We start from the raw sequence: 10152 nt of genomic DNA, 5'->3' as shown, positions 1-10152 counted from the left end.
TTTCATTGTGCTTATGCTCATTTTGAAGATTTTGACATTTTCACCTAAAGTGTACAATCAGGCTGAAAACGCATTTAAAGCAATAAAAAGTTCATTTTGGCTCTCACACCTAAACTAAACGTTGTAGACTCAAAATTTTTGCTGTATTTAGTGTATTCTAGCATCCTGAAGATGATTCCAGCATTAATTTCATTGTGCTTATGCTCATTTTTAAGATTTTGACATTTTCACCTAAAGTGCACAATCATGCTGAAAACGCATTTAAAGCAATAAAAAGTTCATTTTGGCACACAAACCTAAACTAAACGTTGTAGACTCAAAATTTTTGCTGTATTTAGTGTATTCTAGCATCCTGAAGATGATTCCAGCATTAATTTCATCGTGCTTATGCTCATTTTGAAGATTTTGACATTTTCACCTAAAGTGCACAATCAGGCTGAAAACGCATTTAAAGCAATAAAAAGTTCATTTTGGCACACAAACCTAAACTAAACGTTGTAGACTCAAAATTTTTGCTGTATTTAGTGTATTCTAGCATCCTGAAGATGATTCCAGCATTAATTTCATTGTGCTTATGCTCATTTTGAAGATTTTGACATTTTCACCTAAGTGTACAATCAGGGGCTGAAAACGCGTTTAAAGCAATAAAAAGTTCATTTTGGCTCTCACACCTAAACTAAACGTTGTAGACTCAAAATTTTTGCTGTATTTAGTGTATTCTAGCATCCTGAAGATGATTCCAGCATAAATTTCATTGTGCTTATGCTCATTTTTAAGATTTTGACATTTTCACCTAAAGTGCACAATCAGGCTGAAAACGCGTTTAAAGCACTAAAAAGTTCATTTTGGCTCTCACACCTAAACTAAACGTTGTAGACTCAAAATTTTTGCTGTATTTAGTGTATTCTAGCATCCTGAAGATGATTCCAGCATTAATTTCATTTTGCTTATGCTCATTTTGAAGATTTTGACATTTTCACCTAAAGTGTACAATCAGGCTGAAAACGCATTTAAAGCAATAAAAAGTTCATTTTGGCTCTCACACCTAAACTAAACGTTGTAGACTCAAAATTTTTGCTGTATTTAGTGTATTCTAGCATCCTGAAGATGATTCCAGCATTAATTTCATTGTGCTTATGCTCATTTTTAAGATTTTGACATTTTCACCTAAAGTGCACAATCAGGCTGAAAACGCGTTTAAAGCAATAAAAAGTTCATTTTGGCTCTCACACTTAAACTAAACGTTGTAGACTCAAAATTTTTGCTGTATTTAGTGTATTCTAGCATCCTGAAGATGATTCCAGCATTAATTTCATTGTGCTTATGCTCATTTTGAAGATTTTGACATTTTCACCTTAAGTGCACAATCAGGCTGAAAACGCATTTAAAGCCATAAAAAGTTCATTTTGGCTCTCACACCTAAACAAAACGTTGTAGACTCAACATTTTTGCTGTATTTAGTGAATTCTAGCATCCTGAAGATGATTCCAGCATTAATTTCATTGTGCTTATGCTCATTTTTAAGATTTTGACATTTTCACCTTAAGTGTACAATCAGGGGCTGAAAACGCGTTTAAAGCAATAAAAAGTTCATTTTGGCTCTCACACCTAAACTAAACGTTGTAGACTCAAAATTTTTGCTGTATTTAGTGTATTCTAGCATCCTGAAGATGATTCCAGCATTAATTTCATTGTGCTTATGCTCATTTTTAAGATTTTGACATTTTCACCTAAAGTGCACAATCAGGCTGAAAACGCGTTTAAAGCAATAAAAAGTTCATTTTGGCTCTCACACCTAAACTAAACGTTGTAGACTCAAAATTTTTGCTGTATTTAGTGTATTCTAGCATCCTGAAGATGATTCCAGCATTAATTTCATTGTGCTTATGCTCATTTTGAAGATTTTGACATTTTCACCTTAAGTGTACAATCAGGGGCTGAAAACGCGTTTAAAGCAATAAAAAGTTCATTTTGGCTCTCACACCTAAACTAAACGTTGTAGACTCAAAATTTTTGCTGTATTTAGTGTATTCTAGCATCCTGAAGATGATTCCAGCATTAATTTCATTGTGCTTATGCTCATTTTTAAGATTTTGACATTTTCACCTAAAGTGCACAATCAGGCTGAAAACGCGTTTAAAGCAATAAAAAGTTCATTTTGGCTCTCACACCTAAACTAAACGTTGTAGACTCAAAATTTTTGCTGTATTTAGTGTATTCTAGCATCCTGAAGATGATTCCAGCATTAATTTCATTGTGCTTATGCTCATTTTGAAGATTTTGACATTTTCACCTAAAGTGCACAATCAGGCTGAAAACGCGTTTAAAGCAATAAAAAGTTCATTTTGGCTCTCACACCTAAACTAAACGTTGTAGACTCAAAATTTTTGCTGTATTTAGTGTATTCTAGCATCCTGAAGATGATTCCAGCATTAATTTCATTGTGCTTATGCTCATTTTGAAGATTTTGACATTTTCACCTAAAGTGCACAATCAGGCTGAAAACGCATTTAAAGCCATAAAAAGTTCATTTTGGCTCTCACACCTAAACAAAACGTTGTAGACTCAACATTTTTGCTGTATTTAGTGTATTCTAGCATCCTGAAGATGATTCCAGCATTAATTTCATTGTGCTTATGCTCATTTTTAAGATTTTGACATTTTCACCTTAAGTGTACAATCAGGGGCTGAAAACGCGTTTAAAGCAATAAAAAGTTCATTTTGGCTCTCACACCTAAACTAAACGTTGTAGACTCAAAATTTTTGCTGTATTTAGTGTATTCTAGCATCCTGAAGATGATTCCAGCATTAATTTCATTGTGCTTATGCTCATTTTGAAGATTTTGACATTTTCACCTAAAGTGCACAATCAGGCTGAAAACGCATTTAAAGCCATAAAAAGTTCATTTTGGCTCTCACACCTAAACAAAACGTTGTAGACTCAACATTTTTGCTGTATTTAGTGTATTCTAGCATCCTGAAGATGATTCCAGCATTAATTTCATTGTGCTTATGCTCATTTTGAAGATTTTGACATTTTCACCTTAAGTGTACAATCAGGGGCTGAAAACGCGTTTAAAGCAATAAAAAGTTCATTTTGGCTCTCACACCTAAACTAAACCTTGTAGACTCAAAATTTTTGCTGTATTTAGTGTATTCTAGCATCCTGAAGATGATTCCAGCAATAATTTCATTGTGCTTATGCTCATTTTTAAGATTTTGACATTTTCACCTTAAGTGTACAATCAGGGGCTGAAAACGCGTTAAAGCAATAAAAAGTTCATTTTGGCTCTCACCCCTAAACTAAACGTTGTAAACTCAAAATTTTTGTTGTATTTAGTGTATTCTAGCATCCTGAAGATGATTCCAGCATTAATTTCATTGTGCTTATGCTCATTTTGAAGATTTTGACATTTTCACCTAAAGTGTACAATCAGGCTGAAAACGCATTTAAAGCAATAAAAAGTTCATTTTGGCTCTCACACCTAAACTAAACGTTGTAGACTCAAAATTTTTGCTGTATTTAGTGTATTCTAGCATCCTGAAGATGATTCCAGCATTAATTTCATTGTGCTTATGCTCATTTTTAAGATTTTGACATTTTCACCTAAAGTGCACAATCATGCTGAAAACGCATTTAAAGCAATAAAAAGTTCATTTTGGCACACAAACCTAAACTAAACGTTGTAGACTCAAAATTTTTGCTGTATTTAGTGTATTCTAGCATCCTGAAGATGATTCCAGCATTAATTTCATCGTGCTTATGCTCATTTTGAAGATTTTGACATTTTCACCTAAAGTGCACAATCAGGCTGAAAACGCATTTAAAGCAATAAAAAGTTCATTTTGGCACACAAACCTAAACTAAACGTTGTAGACTCAAAATTTTTGCTGTATTTAGTGTATTCTAGCATCCTGAAGATGATTCCAGCATTAATTTCATCGTGCTTATGCTCATTTTGAAGATTTTGACATTTTCACCTTAAGTGTACAATCAGGGGCTGAAAACGCGTTTAAAGCAATAAAAAGTTCATTTTGGCTCTCACACCTAAACTAAACCTTGTAGACTCAAAATTTTTGCTGTATTTAGTGTATTCTAGCATCCTGAAGATGATTCCAGCAATAATTTCATTGTGCTTATGCTCATTTTTAAGATTTTGACATTTTCACCTTAAGTGTACAATCAGGGGCTGAAAACGCGTTAAAGCAATAAAAAGTTCATTTTGGCTCTCACCCCTAAACTAAACGTTGTAGACTCAAAATTTTTGTTGTATTTAGTGTATTCTAGCATCCTGAAGATGATTCCAGCATTAATTTCATTGTGCTTATGCTCATTTTGAAGATTTTGACATTTTCACCTAAAGTGTACAATCAGGCTGAAAACGCATTTAAAGCAATAAAAAGTTCATTTTGGCTCTCACACCTAAACTAAACGTTGTAGACTCAAAATTTTTGCTGTATTTAGTGTATTCTAGCATCCTGAAGATGATTCCAGCATTAATTTCATTGTGCTTATGCTCATTTTTAAGATTTTGACATTTTCACCTAAAGTGCACAATCATGCTGAAAACGCATTTAAAGCAATAAAAAGTTCATTTTGGCACACAAACCTAAACTAAACGTTGTAGACTCAAAATTTTTGCTGTATTTAGTGTATTCTAGCATCCTGAAGATGATTCCAGCATTAATTTCATCGTGCTTATGCTCATTTTGAAGATTTTGACATTTTCACCTAAAGTGCACAATCAGGCTGAAAACGCATTTAAAGCAATAAAAAGTTCATTTTGGCACACAAACCTAAACTAAACGTTGTAGACTCAAAATTTTTGCTGTATTTAGTGTATTCTAGCATCCTGAAGATGATTCCAGCATTAATTTCATTGTGCTTATGCTCATTTTGAAGATTTTGACATTTTCACCTAAGTGTACAATCAGGGGCTGAAAACGCGTTTAAAGCAATAAAAAGTTCATTTTGGCTCTCACACCTAAACTAAACGTTGTAGACTCAAAATTTTTGCTGTATTTAGTGTATTCTAGCATCCTGAAGATGATTCCAGCATAAATTTCATTGTGCTTATGCTCATTTTTAAGATTTTGACATTTTCACCTAAAGTGCACAATCAGGCTGAAAACGCGTTTAAAGCACTAAAAAGTTCATTTTGGCTCTCACACCTAAACTAAACGTTGTAGACTCAAAATTTTTGCTGTATTTAGTGTATTCTAGCATCCTGAAGATGATTCCAGCATTAATTTCATTTTGCTTATGCTCATTTTGAAGATTTTGACATTTTCACCTAAAGTGTACAATCAGGCTGAAAACGCATTTAAAGCAATAAAAAGTTCATTTTGGCTCTCACACCTAAACTAAACGTTGTAGACTCAAAATTTTTGCTGTATTTAGTGTATTCTAGCATCCTGAAGATGATTCCAGCATTAATTTCATTGTGCTTATGCTCATTTTTAAGATTTTGACATTTTCACCTAAAGTGCACAATCAGGCTGAAAACGCGTTTAAAGCAATAAAAAGTTCATTTTGGCTCTCACACCTAAACTAAACGTTGTAGACTCAAAATTTTTGCTGTATTTAGTGTATTCTAGCATCCTGAAGATGATTCCAGCATTAATTTCATTGTGCTTATGCTCATTTTGAAGATTTTGACATTTTCACCTAAAGTGCACAATCAGGGGCTGAAAACGCGTTTAAAGCAATAAAAAGTTCATTTTGGCTCTCACACCTAAACTAAACGTTGTAGACTCAAAATTTTTGCTGTATTTAGTGTATTCTAGCATCCTGAAGATGATTCCAGCATTAATTTCATTGTGCTTATGCTCATTTTTAAGATTTTGACATTTTCACCTAAAGTGCACAATCAGGCTGAAAACGCGTTTAAAGCAATAAAAAGTTAATTTTGGCTCTCACACCTAAACTAAACGTTGTAGACTCAAAATTTTTGCTGTATTTAGTGTATTCTAGCATCCTGAAGATGATTCCAGCATTAATTTCATTGTGCTTATGCTCATTTTGAAGATTTTGACATTTTCACCTTAAGTGTACAATCAGGTGCTGAAAACGCGTTTAAAGCAATAAAAAGTTCATTTTGGCTCTCACACCTAAACTAAACGTTGTAGACTCAAAATTTTTGCTGTATTTAGTGTATTCTAGCATCCTGAAGATGATTCCAGCATTAATTTCATTGTGCTTATGCTCATTTTTAAGATTTTGACATTTTCACCTAAAGTGCACAATCAGGCTGAAAACGCGTTTAAAGCAATAAAAAGTTCATTTTGGCTCTCACACCTAAACAAAACGTTGTAGACTCAACATTTTTGCTGTATTTAGTGTATTCTAGCATCCTGAAGATGATTCCAGCATTAATTTCATTGTGCTTATGCTCATTTTGAAGATTTTGACATTTTCACCTTAAGTGTACAATCAGGGGCTGAAAACGCGTTTAAAGCAATAAAAAGTTCATTTTGGCTCTCACACCTAAACTAAACGTTGTAGACTCAAAATTTTTGCTGTATTTAGTGTATTCTAGCATCCTGAAGATGATTCCAGCATTAATTTCATTGTGCTTATGCTCATTTTTAAGATTTTAACATTTTCACCTAAAGTGCACAATCAGGCTGAAAACGCGTTTAAAGCAATAAAAAGTTCATTTTGGCTCTCACACCTAAACTAAACGTTGTAGACTCAAAATTTTTGCTGTATTTAGTGTATTCTAGCATCCTGAAGATGATTCCAGCATTAATTTCATTGTGCTTATGCTCATTTTGAAGATTTTGACATTTTCACCTTAAGTGTACAATCAGGGGCTGAAAACGCGTTTAAAGCAATAAAAAGTTCATTTTGGCTCTCACACCTAAACTAAACGTTGTAGACTCGAATTTTTTGCTGTATTTAGTGTATTCTAGCATCCTGAAGATGATTCCAGCATTAATTTCATTGTGCTTATGCTCATTTTTAAGATTTTGACATTTTCACCTAAAGTGCACAATCAGGCTGAAAACGCGTTTAAAGCAATAAAAAGTTCATTTTGGCTCTCACACCTAAACTAAACGTTGTAGACTCAAAATTTTTGCTGTATTTAGTGTATTCTAGCATCCTGAAGATGATTCCAGCATTAATTTCATTGTGCTTATGCTCATTTTGAAGATTTTGACATTTTCACCTAAAGTGCACAATCAGGCTGAAAACGCATTTAAAGCCATAAAAAGTTCATTTTGGCTCTCACACCTAAACAAAACGTTGTAGACTCAACATTTTTGCTGTATTTAGTGTATTCTAGCATCCTGAAGATGATTCCAGCATTAATTTCATTGTGCTTATGCTCATTTTTAAGATTTTGACATTTTCACCTTAAGTGTACAATCAGGGGCTGAAAACGCGTTTAAAGCAATAAAAAGTTCATTTTGGCTCTCACACCTAAACTAAACGTTGTAGACTCAAAATTTTTGCTGTATTTAGTGTATTCTAGCATCCTGAAGATGATTCCAGCATTAATTTCATTGTGCTTATGCTCATTTTGAAGATTTTGACATTTTCACCTAAAGTGCACAATCAGGCTGAAAACGCATTTAAAGCCATAAAAAGTTCATTTTGGCTCTCACACCTAAACAAAACGTTGTAGACTCAACATTTTTGCTGTATTTAGTGTATTCTAGCATCCTGAAGATGATTCCAGCATTAATTTCATTGTGCTTATGCTCATTTTGAAGATTTTGACATTTTCACCTTAAGTGTACAATCAGGGGCTGAAAACGCGTTTAAAGCAATAAAAAGTTCATTTTGGCTCTCACACCTAAACTAAACCTTGTAGACTCAAAATTTTTGCTGTATTTAGTGTATTCTAGCATCCTGAAGATGATTCCAGCAATAATTTCATTGTGCTTATGCTCATTTTTAAGATTTTGACATTTTCACCTTAAGTGTACAATCAGGGGCTGAAAACGCGTTAAAGCAATAAAAAGTTCATTTTGGCTCTCACCCCTAAACTAAACGTTGTAGACTCAAAATTTTTGTTGTATTTAGTGTATTCTAGCATCCTGAAGATGATTCCAGCATTAATTTCATTGTGCTTATGCTCATTTTGAAGATTTTGACATTTTCACCTAAAGTGTACAATCAGGCTGAAAACGCATTTAAAGCAATAAAAAGTTCATTTTGGCTCTCACACCTAAACTAAACGTTGTAGACTCAAAATTTTTGCTGTATTTAGTGTATTCTAGCATCCTGAAGATGATTCCAGCATTAATTTCATTGTGCTTATGCTCATTTTTAAGATTTTGACATTTTCACCTAAAGTGCACAATCATGCTGAAAACGCATTTAAAGCAATAAAAAGTTCATTTTGGCACACAAACCTAAACTAAACGTTGTAGACTCAAAATTTTTGCTGTATTTAGTGTATTCTAGCATCCTGAAGATGATTCCAGCATAAATTTCATTGTGCTTATGCTCATTTTGAAGATTTTGACATTTTCACCTAAAGTGCACAATCAGGCTGAAAACGCATTTAAAGCCATAAAAAGTTCATTTTGGCTCTCACACCTAAACAAAACGTTGTAGACTCAACATTTTTGCTGTATTTAGTGTATTCTAGCATCCTGAAGATGATTCCAGCATTAATTTCATTGTGCTTATGCTCATTTTGAAGATTTTGACATTTTCACCTTAAGTGTACAATCAGGGGCTGAAAACGCGTTTAAAGCAATAAAAAGTTCATTTTGGCTCTCACACCTAAACTAAACCTTGTAGACTCAAAATTTTTGCTGTATTTAGTGTATTCTAGCATCCTGAAGATGATTCCAGCAATAATTTCATTGTGCTTATGCTCATTTTTAAGATTTTGACATTTTCACCTTAAGTGTACAATCAGGGGCTGAAAACGCGTTAAAGCAATAAAAAGTTCATTTTGGCTCTCACCCCTAAACTAAACGTTGTAGACTCAAAATTTTTGTTGTATTTAGTGTATTCTAGCATCCTGAAGATGATTCCAGCATTAATTTCATTGTGCTTATGCTCATTTTGAAGATTTTGACATTTTCACCTAAAGTGTACAATCAGGCTGAAAACGCATTTAAAGCAATAAAAAGTTCATTTTGGCTCTCACACCTAAACTAAACGTTGTAGACTCAAAATTTTTGCTGTATTTAGTGTATTCTAGCATCCTGAAGATGATTCCAGCATTAATTTCATTGTGCTTATGCTCATTTTTAAGATTTTGACATTTTCACCTAAAGTGCACAATCATGCTGAAAACGCATTTAAAGCAATAAAAAGTTCATTTTGGCACACAAACCTAAACTAAACGTTGTAGACTCAAAATTTTTGCTGTATTTAGTGTATTCTAGCATCCTGAAGATGATTCCAGCATTAATTTCATCGTGCTTATGCTCATTTTGAAGATTTTGACATTTTCACCTAAAGTGCACAATCAGGCTGAAAACGCATTTAAAGCAATAAAAAGTTCATTTTGGCACACAAACCTAAACTAAACGTTGTAGACTCAAAATTTTTGCTGTATTTAGTGTATTCTAGCATCCTGAAGATGATTCCAGCATTAATTTCATTGTGCTTATGCTCATTTTGAAGATTTTGACATTTTCACCTAAGTGTACAATCAGGGGCTGAAAACGCGTTTAAAGCAATAAAAAGTTCATTTTGGCTCTCACACCTAAACTAAACGTTGTAGACTCAAAATTTTTGCTGTATTTAGTGTATTCTAGCATCCTGAAGATGATTCCAGCATAAATTTCATTGTGCTTATGCTCATTTTTAAGATTTTGACATTTTCACCTAAAGTGCACAATCAGGCTGAAAACGCGTTTAAAGCACTAAAAAGTTCATTTTGGCTCTCACACCTAAACTAAACGTTGTAGACTCAAAATTTTTGCTGTATTTAGTGTATTCTAGCATCCTGAAGATGATTCCAGCATTAATTTCATTTTGCTTATGCTCATTTTGAAGATTTTGACATTTTCACCTAAAGTGTACAATCAGGCTGAAAACGCATTTAAAGCAATAAAAAGTTCATTTTGGCTCTCACACCTAAACTAAACGTTGTAGACTCAAAATTTTTGCTGTATTTAGTGTATTCTAGCATCCTGAAGATGATTCCAGCATTAATTTCATTGTGCTTATGCTCATTT

Source organism: Vanacampus margaritifer, unplaced genomic scaffold (assembly GCF_051991255.1).
Source record: "Vanacampus margaritifer isolate UIUO_Vmar unplaced genomic scaffold, RoL_Vmar_1.0 HiC_scaffold_22, whole genome shotgun sequence".
In the NCBI taxonomy this organism is placed as follows: domain Eukaryota; kingdom Metazoa; phylum Chordata; class Actinopteri; order Syngnathiformes; family Syngnathidae; genus Vanacampus; species Vanacampus margaritifer.
The sequence above is the reverse complement of the archived record's forward strand: the minus strand, read 5'-3'. Positions refer to the sequence as shown.